The sequence below is a fragment of the Coenobita brevimanus genome, chromosome 46 (genome assembly GCF_032717465.1).
Source record: "Coenobita brevimanus isolate Jiangsu-jjx chromosome 46, ASM3271746v2, whole genome shotgun sequence".
NCBI classification, from domain to species: domain Eukaryota; kingdom Metazoa; phylum Arthropoda; class Malacostraca; order Decapoda; family Coenobitidae; genus Coenobita; species Coenobita brevimanus.
Window position 1 is genome coordinate 23,505,897 of NC_136999.1, and position 18,615 is coordinate 23,524,511.

The 18,615-nt window shown below is 45.9% G+C and overlaps 1 pseudogene; it reads right to left on the bottom strand.

The window, feature by feature from the left end:
- Positions 1 to 17,989: 17,989 nt before the first annotated feature.
- LOC145398818 (5S ribosomal RNA) lies at positions 17,990 to 18,108 on the bottom strand (annotated as a pseudogene).
- Between the last annotated feature and the right edge of the window lie 507 nt (positions 18,109 to 18,615).

Below are 18,615 nucleotides of genomic sequence, written 5' to 3' on the forward strand. Positions count from 1 at the left end.
GTTCCTGTGCAGTATAGGGTGCCGTTAATACAGTTAGCACATGAGGGACCTTTAGCAGGTCACTTGGGAAACAGAAAGACAGTGCAGCGCTTAAGATATAACTTTTGGTGGCCAAGTATGCCGGGACAAGTTGCTGCTTACATCAAGAGCTGTCACACGTGTCAGATAGTGGGCAAGCCTAATGAAGTTCTTCCTGTGGCCCCTTTGACTCCCATTCCTGCAGTTGAACCTCCGTTTACCCGGGTAATAATTGATATTGTGGGCCCTTTACCTCCTACTTCTGCTGGAAACAAGTATTTGTTAACCATAATAGATGTTATGCGATACCCAGAGGCTATACCAATCAGAAGCATGCAGGCGAAGTCAGTAGTCAAGCAACTTATCCTGTTCTTTACTCATTTTGGCCTGCCCAAGGAGTTGCAGTCAGACCGTGGAGTGAATTTTACATCTAATTTGTTTAAGCAGACAATGACAGAGTTGGGCATCAAACACATTTTGTCCAGTGCTTACCATCCGCAGTCACAAGGTGCCCTGGAGAGGCATCATCAGACTTTAAAGACAATGCTGCGCACCTTCTGCTATGATAGTGGAAAGGATTGGGACCTAGCGGTACCCTTTGTTATGTTTGCAGTGAGAGAGGTACCAACTGAGTCGTTAGGGTTTTCACCCAATGAGTTAGTGTTTGGGCACAGAGTTCGTGGTCCCTTGGATGTGGTGCGAGAGGCCTGGAGTAACAACAAATCTGGCAACCAGGAATCCATGCTTGACTATGTCTGCCGCACTCGGGAGAGACTGCATTGCGCTTTAGAGCTTGCCCGTGACCATCTAATCGGGGCTCAAGCGAAAATGAAGGCTCATTATGATAAGGTCAGAAGTCGTGAGTTTAAGCAAGGAGATGAAGTTTTGGCACTGCTGCCCATGCAAGGAAAACCTCTGGCAGCTAGATTCAGTGGTCCTTATATTGTGAAGAAGAAAGTTGGGGAACTTGACTATCTAATTGTTACCCCAGACAGGCGGAAGAGTACTCAGTTGTGCCACATTAATATGTTGAAGCCATACTACCGCCCAGTTGATTCTCATTGTGGGATGACTGCTGATGTCTCTCACCTGGGATGTGAAGGACGGGGAAAGGAGGACGTGGTATCAAGGGAACGTGCTGTGGAGGGAGCTGTTGGTGCCGGTGATGTGAGTAGTGGACCAGGGTTACAGCCACAGTTCCTGGAAGGTGACTTTGGAGTGGACGTTGAGGGAACCAGGGATAAGAGCGCTCCTGTAGTTTTGGTGGTTGGTAGTGAGTTGGAGGAGCAGGAGGAAGTGTTTAGTCGTGGTGAGATGTTACCAGCTGACCTATGGGAGGGCAATGGTTATGCAGCTCTGGTGGAGAAATTGCGACACCTTGATCCAGTAAAGCGAGAAGAGCTCTGCAACAGATTATGGAAACATCCGAAAGTTTTTGGAGATTCACCGGGATTGACAACTTGGGCTACTCATGACATTGACGTTGGGGATAGTAAGCCTGTAAAATTAGCTCCCTACCGCATCAACCCTATCAGACAGAAAGCTCTCGATAATGAGATCAAGTATATGTTGGACCATGGATTGATCAAGAGGAGTTTCAGTGAGTGGAGTTCACCAGTTACCTTGCAGCCGAAGCCAGATGGGAAGGTTAGGTTGTGTGTGGACTTCCGGAAAGTTAACTCACTGTCTAAGACCGATGCTTATCCCTTGCCTCGGGTCGATGACTCCGTGGACAAGGTGGGAAATGCCACTTATATCACCAAGCTTGACTTAGTAAAAGGATACTGGCAGGTCCCGCTGACGGAACGGGCTAAACAAGTGGCTAGCTTTGTTGTCAGTGGTGCAGTATATCAGTGCCAGGTGATGCCTTATGGATTGAAGAATGCTCCAGCCACTTTCCAGAGGCTTATGGATAAAGTGGTGGATGGCATACCTAATTGTGTCGTTTACATCGATGATGTCATTGTGTATGACACCAAGTGGGAGGAGCACCTTGATCATGTGGAAATGCTCATTAAGCGGTTGGAGGAAGCTGGCTTAGTAGTCAACTTGGACAAGTGCGAGTTCGTACGTGCTAAGGTCCAGTACCTTGGATTTGTTGTGGGACATGGGCAAGTGGCTCCACCTCGGGCTAAGGTGGATGCCATTTCCAACTTTGCAGCACCCCAGTGTCGCCGTGCCCTCCAGCGATTTTTGGGCATGATCGGCTATTACCGAAGATTTATTGGGAATTACTCCACAGTGCTTGCCCCTCTTACTGACTTATTGCGCAAGGATAAGAAGTGGCAGTGGACAGCCGAGTGTGAGCAAGCTTTTACTACTGTTAAGTCTCTGCTGTGCCACCACCCTATATTGCGTGCACCAGATTTTGACAAATCTTTTGTGCTGGCAGTTGATGCTAGCCGAGTAGGGGTAGGAGCAGTGTTGATGCAGCCGGATGAGGGCCAGGTTGAACATCCCATATCATACTTCTCAAAGAAGTTTAATAGAGCTCAGAAGAACTATTCCGTCATAGAGCAGGAGTTATTAGCGATTATCCTGGCCCTACAACACTTTGCTGTCTACCTGCCCCCTTTTGGCCCTGTGATCAAGATTTATTCAGACCATCATCCCCTGCAGTTTTTGAACAAGTTTAAATTTAAGAACCAGCGTTTGACCCGCTGGAGTTTGCTTTTGCAAGAGTACAATTTAGAAGTTAGGCATATTAAAGGGACTGATAACGTAATTGCTGATTGTTTGTCCAGGGAGGGGTCAGGGTCATGATTCGAAAATTTTGATCCAGGGCTCAAAATTTTCCTTTGGGGAAGGGCGTGTTACGCTGTCCGCCTTTCCGTTCCCACGGATGCAGCCGTTACAGCTGGGCTAGGGCGATTATGCAGTATGTATCCGCGTCATTCGCGGAGTTTATATTAGCGAGTGCTACAAATTCTTTTGTTTCTTTCGTTCCCGCCACTGAGGGCAATTTTATTTTATACCATGCTGAGTATGCATTTGATTATTTTGATTGTCTTATGTGAGCTACCAGTATATTTAATGATGTTTTGCTTGCATTAGAAGTACCAATTCATTGTATAGAGAGAGAGAGGGGCACGAATATAAGTTCTTAATTTGATTCATGCGTTCGCGCTTGGCCGTGCGCGAGCCTTGATCAGAGCCAGTATCTTCCCAGCTAGCTTCCGTATCGTGCGTGTGTGCACACTCTCTCTCTCCCCAGTCATTTTTATGCCGAGCTGGCGTTTTCATTTAAGTTTATTTTTATTCTTTTGTTGCTGACTGAGGGAAGTAGTTATTTTATTTTGTTTTTGTAACCGTGTTGTCTTTGGAGGGCCAGTTTGGCTCACCGTGGTCTTCTCGCTGCCTTTGTTAACGTTCCCCAACACACGTACATACACACACACACCCCTAACCCCTACACAGTTAATCCCATCTCTTTGCTCAAGGCTAGTGAGAACCATCGTGAGCTATTAATTGCGTTCCCCCTTGGACACGGGTTAAGTAGAAAGTCGTCACCACCGGAAGTGGGAGGTGTTCCTGTATACTGTCTCGGGCGGTATTACTTCCGGTAGTGACGATAGTAGGCTAGATCTATAGGTAGGCTGTTCCGTTTATTATCAAAGTACAGTGTGTTGCGTTTTAGTTTTTCCGTTGCGCAGTTTTTCTCTAGTTTGCGGAGTGTCAGTGCCGGGGTCTGCGTTATTTTTGCAACGCAGTGGAGGCCGATCATCTAAGGCTGACTTGTTGTCTTTTTTGTAATAGCCCCGGGCTGGCGCCACCGTAACAGTGGCGACCTCGCATCAGGATATCCTAACAGTGCCTTCTTCTTGCTAGGATATCGTTACCTTGGCGTTCTCTGTGCTTTGAGGTGAAGTTGATGTGTGTGTAGTTTCTCAGTCAGCATTAGTATTTCATTATTTAGTACTGCCATTGATTTGTCGCCATGGAGTCACGCGTGTCTACACCAGATCGCGTACGTGCTGAGTCACCTGTGGATATGGAACAACGAGAGGCACATAGCAAAGGTACTCCCCGTGTGAGCCCTGAGTTTGACTATGGTGCTGAAATGCCTCGTTTCGCTACCCCACTATTACCATCTATGATGCCGCCGAGCCAGTTTAGAGCAGTTCCCCCAGGGATGTCTGGTGCTTTCCCTGGAGTTGTTCATTCCACTCCCATATACCCTGGAGCCTTGTCACCGGAGGCTCAGTTGCAGTTGGAGTTGAAAAAGATGGAGATGGAAATGCAGCGTGCAAAAGAAGAGAGGGAAATGCAGCGTGAAAAAGAAGAGAGGGAGATGCAGCGTGCAAAAGAAGAGAGGGAAATGCAGCGTGAAAAAGAAGAGAGGGAGATGCAGCGTGCAAAAGAAGAGAGGGAGATGGAAATGCAGCGTGCCAGAGAGAAAGAAGAGAGGGAGATGGAGATGCAGCGTGAAAAAATGCGATTTGAGCTGGAGAAGACTCGCTTGGAGGTGACTGCTAATAGACCAACTTCAGATACCCAAACCTCAGGCCGTGCAGAGGATAGGGAGAGTTGGTTCTCAAGGAGTCTAAAATTAGTGCCAGCATTTGATGAGTTGAAGGTGACAGAATGGTTTGTCAGGTTTGAGAAGAAGGCTAGGGAGTTTGAGTGGCCAAGGCAGCGCTGGGTGGGGTTGGTATCTAATGTGCTGAAGGGAAAAGCCTTGGAAGTGTATAATAGGTTGAGCCCTGAGGATGTAGATGATTATGATGAATTTAAAACAGCCATCCTGAAGGCACATGAACTTAGACCAGAGGCTTATCGGTTGTTGTTCCGTGGTGCTCAGAAAAGGCCTGCTGACACCTATATGGCCTACGCCAGGTATCTGGAGGAGAGGTTAGACGAGTGGTTGCTGAGTGAGAGCGCCACTTCGTATAACGAGGTGCGTGAACTGCTTTTGATGGAACATTTTACCAACATGGCTGACAAAGAAATTGGTGTTAAAATTAGGGAGAAGAGATTCAAGACCGTGAAGGAAGCAGCGACGTGGGCTGATGACCGGGTGTTTGCCTTGTGGAGTATGGGGGTCAAGTATGCTAATTTTCAGTATTCCAGGGAGAGGACTGTGAGTGGCCCTGCCTGGGATAAATCTCCCGTGAATCAGTCCAAGGGAAGTACAGAGGAGAAAAGGAATTCTGGGAGAAAGAGCCTTGTATCCAGTTCGAAGCTAGTTTGTTACTTTTGCAAACAGAGTGGGCACATCAAGCCTAACTGCCCTAAGTGGAAGGCCTCCCAAAATGCCAAACCAGTGGCACTAATTGTAGGTTCGAGTCAGGTGAACGAGAGGAGTTGGGAGAGTGGTAACGGTGAGGGAGAAGTCTGTGGAAAGCTGGAGTGCAGCCGGCTGTGCTCGCTGCCAGCTCAGGCTGAAAAAGTTACCCAACATGCTACGCCACCTCCGGATGAACTGCCTCAGAAATCGTCCCTAGACTGGTGTAAACCTTTTATGTGTCACGGCACAGTGAAAATTCATGGGATCAGTTATCCAGTTACTGTGGCTCGTGATACCTGTGCACAACAGTCTGTGTGCAGAAACGTGACTGGAGGGCCTGTAAACTCAGGGAAGTATGTGCTGTGTAGAGGCATGAACTCAGATGAATACTATGATTATGTTCATGTGGAACTCGATTGCCCCATTGTTCAGGCTGCAGCTCAAGTAGCTGTTGCTGATGTAATGCCAGTAGAGGGGATTGATTTTCTGCTGGGGAACGACCTGGCTGGGGAGAAAGTATTTCCATCTCTTCCCCCACCAGTTGTTGTGGCAGAGAAGTGTTTTGACGCCCCAGAAATTGGTATTGAAGTTGATGCAGAAGTGGAAGCCATGTTCCCGGTCTGTGCAATTACACGATCTATGGCACAGGTTGCAGCCCGGGAGGAAGAACTGGTGAAGTCACAGGTTCTTGGGGTCGACTGTGATGAGGCAGGGCCACCAATGGAGGAACCTAGTGAGCAGAGTGTTGCTGTGGTGGGTGAGGAGAGTGGGAATGCGTGCATGGGTGCCGCCCCACTTCCCACTCAGGACACTAGAGGTGGTGCTGAGTGTGTCTGTGTGGAGACTGAACCCAGCCCATCGACTGAATTAGGAGAATTTCAGGACGCTGGGGTCGACTGCGGGGATGCAGGACCACCGTCAAACGCGCCTGAGGAACAGAGTGTCACTGTTGAGGGTAGAGGTGGTGATGATGTCAGTGTGGAGTCTGACATTCCTCCCCCTGTCGAGTGTACTAGAGGTGACGCTGAGATTGATCGCCCTTCGCAATCCAGTGTCCCGACCAGTCCCTTATCTCAGTCCTCAGTAGAGCTGGTGGGTGTTGGGTCAGCAGAATTGAGGGTGAAGCAACAGGAGGATGTAACATTAACGCCCTTGTTTGCTCGAGTAGGGGAAGAAAGAAGTATGGAGTGTGGTAAGGAGGAGTTCCTGATTAAAGACAATGTTTTACATCGCCGATGGACGCCCACTGGCGCCACGGTGGATGGAGGAGTGGGTGAGTTAGTGCAGGTGGTGGTTCCTGTGCAGTATAGGGTGCCGTTAATACAGTTAGCACATGAGGGACCTTTAGCAGGTCACTTGGGAAACAGAAAGACAGTGCAGCGCTTAAGATATAACTTTTGGTGGCCAAGTATGCCGGGACAAGTTGCTGCGTACATCAAGAGCTGTCACACGTGTCAGATAGTGGGCAAGCCTAATGAAGTTCTTCCTGTGGCCCCTTTGACTCCCATTCCTGCAGTTGAACCTCCGTTTACCCGGGTAATAATTGATATTGTGGGCCCTTTACCTCCTACTTCTGCTGGAAACAAGTATTTGTTAACCATAATAGATGTTATGCGATACCCAGAGGCTATACCAATCAGAAGCATGCAGGCGAAGTCAGTAGTCAAGCAACTTATCCTGTTCTTTACTCATTTTGGCCTGCCCAAGGAGTTGCAGTCAGACCGTGGAGTGAATTTTACATCTAATTTGTTTAAGCAGACAATGACAGAGTTGGGCATCAAACACATTTTGTCCAGTGCTTACCATCCGCAGTCACAAGGTGCCCTGGAGAGGCATCATCAGACTTTAAAGACAATGCTGCGCACCTTCTGCTATGATAGTGGAAAGGATTGGGACCTAGCGGTACCCTTTGTTATGTTTGCAGTGAGAGAGGTACCAACTGAGTCGTTAGGGTTTTCACCCAATGAGTTAGTGTTTGGGCACAGAGTTCGTGGTCCCTTGGATGTGGTGCGAGAGGCCTGGAGTAACAACAAATCTGGCAACCAGGAATCCATGCTTGACTATGTCTGCCGCACTCGGGAGAGACTGCATTGCGCTTTAGAGCTTGCCCGTGACCATCTAATCGGGCTCAAGCGAAAATGAAGGCTCATTATGATAAGGTCAGAAGTCGTGAGTTTAAGCAAGGAGATGAAGTTTTGGCACTGCTGCCCATGCAAGGAAAACCTCTGGCAGCTAGATTCAGTGGTCCTTATATTGTGAAGAAGAAAGTTGGGGAACTTGACTATCTAATTGTTACCCCAGACAGGCGGAAGAGTACTCAGTTGTGCCACATTAATATGTTGAAGCCATACTACCGCCCAGTTGATTCTCATTGTGGGATGACTGCTGATGTCTCTCACCTGGGATGTGAAGGACGGGGAAAGGAGGACGTGGTATCAAGGGAACGTGCTGTGGAGGGAGCTGTTGGTGCCGGTGATGTGAGTAGTGGACCAGGGTTACAGCCACAGTTCCTGGAAGGTGACTTTGGAGTGGACGTTGAGGGAACCAGGGATAAGAGCGCTCCTGTAGTTTTGGTGGTTGGTAGTGAGTTGGAGGAGCAGGAGGAAGTGTTTAGTCGTGGTGAGATGTTACCAGCTGACCTATGGGAGGGCAATGGTTATGCAGCTCTGGTGGAGAAATTGCGACACCTTGATCCAGTAAAGCGAGAAGAGCTCTGCAACAGATTATGGAAACATCCGAAAGTTTTTGGAGATTCACCGGGATTGACAACTTGGGCTACTCATGACATTGACGTTGGGGATAGTAAGCCTGTAAAATTAGCTCCCTACCGCATCAACCCTATCAGACAGAAAGCTCTCGATAATGAGATCAAGTATATGTTGGACCATGGATTGATCAAGAGGAGTTTCAGTGAGTGGAGTTCACCAGTTACCTTGCAGCCGAAGCCAGATGGGAAGGTTAGGTTGTGTGTGGACTTCCGGAAAGTTAACTCACTGTCTAAGACCGATGCTTATCCCTTGCCTCGGGTCGATGACTCCGTGGACAAGGTGGGAAATGCCACTTATATCACCAAGCTTGACTTAGTAAAAGGATACTGGCAGGTCCCGCTGACGGAACGGGCTAAACAAGTGGCTAGCTTTGTTGTCAGTGGTGCAGTATATCAGTGCCAGGTGATGCCTTATGGATTGAAGAATGCTCCAGCCACTTTCCAGAGGCTTATGGATAAAGTGGTGGATGGCATACCTAATTGTGTCGTTTACATCGATGATGTCATTGTGTATGACACCAAGTGGGAGGAGCACCTTGATCATGTGGAAATGCTCATTAAGCGGTTGGAGGAAGCTGGCTTAGTAGTCAACTTGGACAAGTGCGAGTTCGTACGTGCTAAGGTCCAGTACCTTGGATTTGTTGTGGGACATGGGCAAGTGGCTCCACCTCGGGCTAAGGTGGATGCCATTTCCAACTTTGCAGCACCCCAGTGTCGCCGTGCCCTCCAGCGATTTTTGGGCATGATCGGCTATTACCGAAGATTTATTGGGAATTACTCCACAGTGCTTGCCCCTCTTACTGACTTATTGCGCAAGGATAAGAAGTGGCAGTGGACAGCCGAGTGTGAGCAAGCTTTTACTACTGTTAAGTCTCTGCTGTGCCACCACCCTATATTGCGTGCACCAGATTTTGACAAATCTTTTGTGCTGGCAGTTGATGCTAGCCGAGTAGGGGTAGGAGCAGTGTTGATGCAGCCGGATGAGGGCCAGGTTGAACATCCCATATCATACTTCTCAAAGAAGTTTAATAGAGCTCAGAAGAACTATTCCGTCATAGAGCAGGAGTTATTAGCGATTATCCTGGCCCTACAACACTTTGCTGTCTACCTGCCCCCTTTTGGCCCTGTGATCAAGATTTATTCAGACCATCATCCCCTGCAGTTTTTGAACAAGTTTAAATTTAAGAACCAGCGTTTGACCCGCTGGAGTTTGCTTTTGCAAGAGTACAATTTAGAAGTTAGGCATATTAAAGGGACTGATAACGTAATTGCTGATTGTTTGTCCAGGGAGGGGTCAGGGTCATGATTCGAAAATTTTGATCCAGGGCTCAAAATTTTCCTTTGGGGAAGGGCGTGTTACGCTGTCCGCCTTTCCGTTCCCACGGATGCAGCCGTTACAGCTGGGCTAGGGCGATTATGCAGTATGTATCCGCGTCATTCGCGGAGTTTATATTAGCGAGTGCTACAAATTCTTTTGTTTCTTTCGTTCCCGCCACTGAGGGCAATTTTATTTTATACCATGCTGAGTATGCATTTGATTATTTTGATTGTCTTATGTGAGCTACCAGTATATTTAATGATGTTTTGCTTGCATTAGAAGTACCAATTCATTGTATAGAGAGAGAGAGGGGCACGAATATAAGTTCTTAATTTGATTCATGCGTTCGCGCTTGGCCGTGCGCGAGCCTTGATCAGAGCCAGTATCTTCCCAGCTAGCTTCCGTATCGTGCGTGTGTGCACACTCTCTCTCTCCCCAGTCATTTTTATGCCGAGCTGGCGTTTTCATTTAAGTTTATTTTTATTCTTTTGTTGCTGACTGAGGGAAGTAGTTATTTTATTTTGTTTTTGTAACCGTGTTGTCTTTGGAGGGCCAGTTTGGCTCACCGTGGTCTTCTCGCTGCCTTTGTTAACGTTCCCCAACACACGTACATACACACACACACCCCTAACCCCTACACAGTTAATCCCATCTCTTTGCTCAAGGCTAGTGAGAACCATCGTGAGCTATTAACTGCGTTCCCCCTTGGACACGGGTTAAGTAGAAAGTCGTCACCACCGGAAGTAAGTGGGAGGTGTTCCTGTATACTGTCTCGGGCGGTATTACTTCCGGTAGTGACGATAGTAGGCTAGATCTATAGGTAGGCTGTTCCGTTTATTATCAAAGTACAGTGTGTTGCGTTTTAGTTTTTCCGTTGCGCAGTTTTTCTCTAGTTTGCGGAGTGTCAGTGCCGGGGTCTGCGTTATTTTTGCAACGCAGTGGAGGCCGATCATCTAAGGCTGACATGTTGTCTTTTTTGTAATAGCCCCGGGCTGGCGCCACCGTAACAATATATATATATATATATAATGTTGCAGCTGTGGCTCAGCGCGTTAGAGCGTTCCACTCTGAACGAAGGGTCGGAGGATCGAATCCACCCAAGGGTCATTGGTAGACATCAGGAAGGGCATCCGGTCATAAAATGCTACACGCTCCAGACCAAAAGTCCTCTATCCGGGGGCAACGTCTTAGCCCATCAGGGATACCAGGCTTAAAACCAAATTATATATATATATATATATATATATATATATATATATATATATATATATTGTTTGTGTGTGCATATTGTCTGTATTATGTTTAAAATATACGTACATATTACATTATTGTACTATTTATAATATATATTCTATTACATATACTATACTACATATATATATTGTACTATATGTATTATATTATATAATACATATATTTTTACATATAGTACATCTCTCTCTCTCTCTCTCTCTCTCTCTCTAGAACATATTACACGTTGTTTATATTAAATATAGTATGTATATTATATAAATTTAATTATATATATAATTTGTATATTGTTTATCATTATTATACACTGTATTACATTTTCATATATATATTTAATGTTTACATTGGTGGTAGGTGGGGGCACTCACCATTCATTCATCGATATAGTGCCGCTTTGGGTGTCTGCCCCTTCCTCTCTTCCTTCCTTCCTCTTCTGTCTTTCATTCTTTCCTCTTCCTTCTGCCTACGAGTGATATTACACTCTCTCTTCTGTCTTTCTTTCCTTCATTCTTTCCTCTTCCTTCTGCCTACGAGTGATATTACACTCTCTCTTCTGTCTTTCTTTCCTTCATTCTTTCCTCTTCCTTCTGCCTATGGGTGACTCTACACTGGGTGACAAGCCAAATGATTGCATATAAACCAGGAAACCATTTATCACGCTGGGTGGTAAGCATATAACCAAACTATGGCGTTTAGTGGTTTGGTGGGTAATGAAGCCGCTCCAATTGGACTGAGCGTGTGTACGTTTACATCCATGGGGTGGTTGGGGTTTATTGCTCACGAAATACCACTCAGGGATGAGTGCGACTGGCCACTGTCATCTTAAATGTCAGGACCAACTTGCCTCGTCCCGGGCTCCTACGCTCCTCATGGGGCAAAATTGAATTGGATGATGGATGGGTGGATGAATATTGATATTATATATATATATATATATATATATATATATATATATATATATATATATATATATATATATACATATATATATATATATATATATATATACATATATATATATATATATATATATATATATATATATATATATATATATATTACATTAATATAATATGTATATTATGATTATACTATATACAGTATATATGTCTATCTATCTATAAACCTAGGTTGCTTCCCCCAAAGAAAGGGAGGTAGCCGAGACAGGACGAAACACTCCTTATTTACCAATCTACGCACACATTTTTTCGTATCTTAGCCCCACTGGGAGAAGGGACAGATCCTCTCTGCACCACACCACACGAAGGTCAACTGCGCAGTGCAGTCAGTGACAGCCACAGCAGAGCGCGACAGCAGAGCTGGTTTACCCCTGCCATATCGTAATAGACCCATCCCCTTACATGCACCTGACCCGATCATCTCATCATACCAAATGCGGAGAATATCCCTCCAGGGCCGCATCACTCTTTATTCATTGACAATTTCTCTCCAGTCATTCCTATCACTCGCAGACACTCTTCCTTGTTTAACAGACATCGGTCTTGCATCTAACGATCTCTTCACACTTTCCATCGATTCAGTTCGTGGTCTTCCTCTCAGCCTTAAACCTCTCACCTCTGATCTAGTTATCTTTTTTTACCAATCGCTCTTCATCAGTTTTCTCCATATGCCCAAACCATCGCAACACTCCACTCATCTGGATCAGCCATCTCCTGCATAACTCGAGTTCTACTTCACATTTCATAATTTCTCACTCGATCCATATGCAACACTCCACACATACTCCACAAGCACCTCATCTCCATTACATTCAAACTCTTCCTCTCTGCTACACCCATGTTCCATGTTTCAGCCCCATATAACGCAGTCGGTATCACAACACCCTCATACAGCCTTCTTTTTACATCCATTCTAAGTGAACGACATCTAAACATTTTTTTCATTCCTCACAGCACCTTCCCTACTTCATTAATTTTTAACTTCACTTCTACATCTATTCTTCCCTCCACAGCAACATGTGACCCTAAATACTTAAAGCACTCTACTTAAAGCAACTCATCATTCAAAACCATATTCATCCTCCAACCATTAACCAACCTCGTACACTTCATCACTTTACTCTTGTTCTCATTTGTTCTCAATTTTCTCTTCTCACACACCCATCCAAACTCCCCTACCAACTGTCTCAATCTCTCCTCTGAATCAGCCACCAGCGCAGTATCATCCGCAAACAGCAACTGATTCAGATTTTCTCTCTACCTTCGGCATTCACCAGACTCAGACCTCCACCTAACCATCTCACATTCACCTCTCTTACAGCACCATCCATATAAATAGTAAACAACCAAGGTGACGTCACACATCCCTGCCGCAGCCCCACTCTCACGAGAAACCAATCACTTACAGTATTTCCCACTCTTACACACGTTCTACCATTTACATAAAAACTTTTCACGCCTTTTAACGACCTGCCATCAAATCTATCCAATCTCAAAGCAGTCCACACAACCTCCCAATTATTACTATCATACACATTCTCTAAATCCATGAGCGCCTAAAACATATCCTTACCTCTCGCTAAATAATTTTCACACATCTGTTTCACAGCAAACACCTGATCCATTCATCCCCTCCCTCTCCTAAATCCATACTGCTCATCACCAATCACACCCTCTGTACCCTTTCTAACGCTCTTAACTACACTCTGCCATACACCTTACCCACAAGACTCAACAGACTTAAACCTCTAAAGCTAGTACATTCATACTTATCACCCTTACCCTTATACAACGGAACCACACAAGCACTTTCCCAGTCAATCTGCAGCGTACCACTCACAAAACACATATTCAGCAATCTTACTAACAACTCAACGACAGTCGCTCCACCACCTTTCAGGCATTCCACAACACAACTATCCATACCTGCATCTATCCCTGCTTTCATCTCCTTTACTGCTTCCTTCATTTCCTCCATCGTGATCAAAGTACCATTCAACTATCCCAGCACATTTACACCTTGCACCAATCCATCTGCCACAAACTCAGCCTCCCTTTCCTTCTCTACAGTACATTAAACCATCTCTCAAAATACTCCGCCCATCTCTTCCTTACTCCATCCATTTCAGTTAACATCCTTCCATCCTCTGCTTTTACTCATTCTTCCTTTCCAGACTCTCCCTTTCGCACCCTTTTCACCTCCTTCCAAAATATTGCCTTAATCTGCTGAAAATTCTTAGTCAACCGCCTACCCCACCTTTCATCTGCTGCCACTTTAGCATCACGCACAGCCCTTCTCGCCCTATTCCTCTTCTCCTAATACCTCTCATATTACATCTTTTCATTCCTTTGCAGCCACACTTCATATGCATGTCTCTTCTCAGGTACAGCCATACTTAATTCCTTGCACCACCATTCACTTCCCTTTCTTACACCACTTCCCACTCGTCTCACACACACCTCCTCAGCATGCCCCACCTCAGCACTCTTAAACAACTGCCATTCCTCCTCCACATAGCCATTTTCCTGATCTTTCACTGCGTTTCACCCATCTTTGAACATCTGATACTCTATTATTTTCTCTCTTTTATCCAACGCCCTCACTTTCAAAACCTCTCTGCCACACCCAATTCTCTTAGCTTTCACCTATCTCTTACCTAATCTCAACTTTCCCTCCACCAGGTAGTGGTCAGACCTATTTCCACTCTCCCCTCTCAAAACACTCACATCAGACAATCTTCCTCATACATTCCTGGACACAACCACATAGTCCATCAATGCTCTGTCAGCAACCCTTCCACCATTCTGTCTCACCTATGTACTGTATACTGATAAATATCTTTTCAAACAAGCTATTTCCAATCACCATCTCTCCCTCTCAACACACATCCCTATCATTTGTCCCTCATTTTCATTCCATCCAGGCACACCATGCATACAAACCACACCTTAAGCTGCTACATTTCCCACTCTACACTCTCAGAAATTTCCAGTAAAAATTACGGTAAATTACTGGCAGCTAATGCTGCCAACCTTTTACTGTAAAACTCTACAGTAACCGTAAATCAACTTACAGCAGCCGTAAAATAACCCAGGACTTGACTGTTTTACATGGAATGATGGTTAGGAAATACTGATTAACCCGCGGCGTCCTGTAGACGTACTTCCACGTCCTCACGTTTTGTCACTGCCAATCCCGTTGACGTACTTCAACGTCCTGCAATTGCAAGGTTCACAATTTCCACAATTTTCAAAATTTGCGCGAGATTTTCGATTCGCCCACGTACCCAAGCCTCCCCTACCTGCCGCCAGGAGGGCAGCATCCCAGACCCCACGTGACCCGCGCTCGCCCTTGTCTCGGTCACTCACCTGTTAGCAGTGACCCAGATCAGACATGGCGCGGAAAGGTCTCTCAGACGACGAAATTGCATCCGCCCTGGAAGCCTTCTCTGGAGACAGTGATTCTCCACTTGATGATGATGTGGTGGATTGTGATTATGTCCAGCCAGAGGAAGAAATAACAAGCAGTGATGAAGAGGTCCCTTCGCCCTGGAAAAAGCGGAATGTGACATATCATAAGGCAAGGGAAGGCCAGCCTGCACCCCAACCACGTGCACGGACCTCTCTCCATCTCGAATCTGATGAGGACGAGGATGAGGACGATGACGATGACGGCGGCTTAGGACGTGATATCGCCTCGTGGTTGGGTAAGGAGAAAATATCACCCTGAGGATGAGAAGGTGGGGCGAGAAGACACATAAGGTATGGTGCAAGTCTTTTGTCTGGGGAAGTGGAAAGTGGTGTGGTGGGAGTGCTGGGTGAAAGGGAAAGTGGTGTGGCGGGAGCGCGGGGTGAAAGGGAAAGTGGTGTGGCGGTAGTGCGGGGTGAAAGGTTAAATGGTGTGAGGGAGGCAGCACGAGCACGTGGTGCACGTAGGCCTAGGGGAGAGGAGGTGGAGCCACTCCCCAGCACGTCTTTCGCCCCACAATATTCCCAAACTTCCTCCCCACAGCCCCAGGATGTGGGGAAAGGAAGGAAAGGGAAGGGAAAGGGTAAAGGAAATGGGAGAGGGAAGAGAAGTGCGAGTGATGAAAGGCGCCGCTCTCCACCTCCCCAACCTCCCCCACCACCCTCACCTCCCCACCCTGACGAAGGCGACGATGGGGATGTGGCTGGAGATGGTGGTGTCTCGTGGAACTGGGAAGATGGGAGTAATTTTACTCCCATCATTCACCCTTTCACTGAGGAGTGGTGGTCTGGTTGCACGGCTCCAGGTGTGCATGCGGGTTCCTCTAGGGTGGATTTTTTCCACTTGTTCTTTGGGGAGGCATTTGTGGGGCGCATAGTGGAACAGACCAACATATTTTCACGAACACAGCGCCGTGAAAGTGAACGTTTGGGAACCACGAGCAGGCATTCCCAACATTATGACTATCCCGTGACAATTTCAGAGATGTTCTTATTTTTTGCTCTGGTTCTCTTGATGGGTGTGGTACGAAAAAACCAAATTCCTGCCTACTGGACAACTGACCCAATGATCCTCACACCTTTCTTTAGAAAGATGATGAGTCGTAATAGATTTCAGCATATTCTCGGCCACCTCCACTTTTTTGATGCAGAAGATCCAGCTAATGCAAATAACACTGAAAAAATGAGGAGAATTAGGCTGGTATTTGATTACCCACGGGAAATGTTCCGCTCCTCATTTTATCCTTACAGAGACCTCGTCATAGACGAGAGTCTTGTGTTGTTGAGAGGCAATATTTCCTTTCGCCAGTACATACCCAGCAAGAGACACCGTTTCGGGTTCAAGATCTTTGTTATGTGTCACTGTAAGACTGGTTATGTGCAAGACAGTCTTGTACATGGGCTCACAGACAGATATAACAGAAGATCGTAGTATAGGACTCTCAGGGGCCGTGGTGAAGACTGTGATAGAGGAGTACCTTCATTGTGGTCATGTGTTGTACCTGGACAACTGGTACACTAGCCCTTTTCTCGCTAGGTTCCACCACCAACACAACACCGGAGTCTGTGGTACAGTCAAGAGAAACCGTCGCCATATGGTCAAGATAGGGAGGAAACTTGACAAGAACGAGGTGGTTTTCTTCCAGGCCAATAACATCCTTGCCACCCTGTGGAACCACAACAGGGAAGTTTGCCTCCTATCAACTGTACACAGCCCCCTGATGCACCGCACAGACTCCGTGGATCACCGTAGCGAGAGGAGGCGCAACGTCTGGAAACCCGAGTCTGTACTGGACTATAATCTGAACATGAGGCAAGTGGATCAGTCAGACTCGATGATTTCCAGTGTAGACTGTGCCAGGACCATGATGAAGTGGTACAAAAAGCTCTTTTTCCACTTGCTCGACATCACCGTCCTGAACGCACACTACCTGCACGCCATGACAACCGGAGTATCAGAGACCTTTGAGGGGTTTCTGAGGGAGCTGGCACGTGAAATAATCGCCAGGCATGCCCAGGATAGACACACCGCACCCGCACCCCCATGGCTGCCCAGACTCCCCTACGCCTCGCAGGACGCCACTATCCTAGCACAATCCCTTCCGACCCAAACCGTCGTAAACCCCAGCGCCGCTGCCATGTATGCAAGCACTCAACAGTCATACCAGGCACTCAGAGAAAAGACACAAGGTACGAGTGTGTCGAGTGCAATGTTGTGTTGTGCCTTCAGCCATGTTTCAGAGAGTACCATAACTTCCTACACTACTGAAACTGTGTGGGATGGCGATATGATGCTCAGTATAATGGTAAGGCCAGTCAGTATGTGCTAAGTCTTATATAAAGTTGAAACGGGTGTAATGTTTTCAGGAAAGTAATGTATAAGTTGAGAAATAATGTAAGTTGAAAGAAGTGATATCAAAACTACACCCACTGTGTAAATCTGCGAGAATATGACGCTCAGTATAACACTCTGGTCAGTAAATATATGATGGCAAGAATATAAAGTGGAAACGGGTGTAATGTTAGCATGAATGTAACATATAAGTTGAAAAATAGTGTAAGTTGTAACAATTGATGTCACGAGTACACCCACTGTGTAAATTTGCGAAAATATTATGCTCGGTAGAACATTCTGGTCAGTAAGTATGTGATAGGTATAATATAAAGTGGAAAAGGGTGTAATGTTAGTAGGAAAGTAATTTATAAGTTGAATACCAGTGTAAGATGAAACAAATGATATCGCGATAACACTCACTGTGTAAATATGCGATAATATGACGCTCAGTATAATCGTAAGGTCTGAAATTATGTGATATCAATTATATCAAGTGTAAACATGTGCAATGTTAGTGGAGAATTATTATCCATCCCATCCATTGCCAGACGCCATGTATCCCAAACGGGGTGGTCAAGGGCTTAGAGTTAATTGTTCTACAGGGAGGGGCACTAATCCTCCACCAACCCCACTTGACACGTAGGGACGCCAACAGCATCTGGTGTTCCCAGGCAGTCACCCATCCAAGTACTAACCAGACCCAACGTTTCTTAACTTCGCTGATCGGACGGGAAGCGGTGTACTCAACGTAGCATGGTCCAAAAATAGGTTGTAAGTTGAAATAGTAGTCATAGCGACTTCACCGTCTGTGTATAATGTTATTAGGAAAGTATTATGTAAGTAGAAAAAACACAATACGAGTTGAAACAACAGTCACAGCAAGTTCACTCACCACGTAAATAAGCGCTAACATTACGCTAAATGTTATCAAAAGGCCTGTGAATACGTAAAAACAGTTCAATAAAATGTAAAATGGTATAATGTTACTGGAGATGTATTATGTAAGTAGAAAAAATGATATGTATCATGATTCAGGAATGTTAGCGATTCATCGTGACCAGTCTGCCCGATTTTGCTCGGTTCGTATGATGGTACAATGCTTATTTCAGCTCTATTTTTGTATAAAATCCAATTTACTCTTGTATCACATGTTTTTATGTTTGTAATAAACACATATCTACTTACTTTCATTGGTTTCCCAGACTTATAATACCAAAGAAAACGTGAGAGGCTCAGACCACCTACAGAGAACACGGTACCAGGTGTGACGAA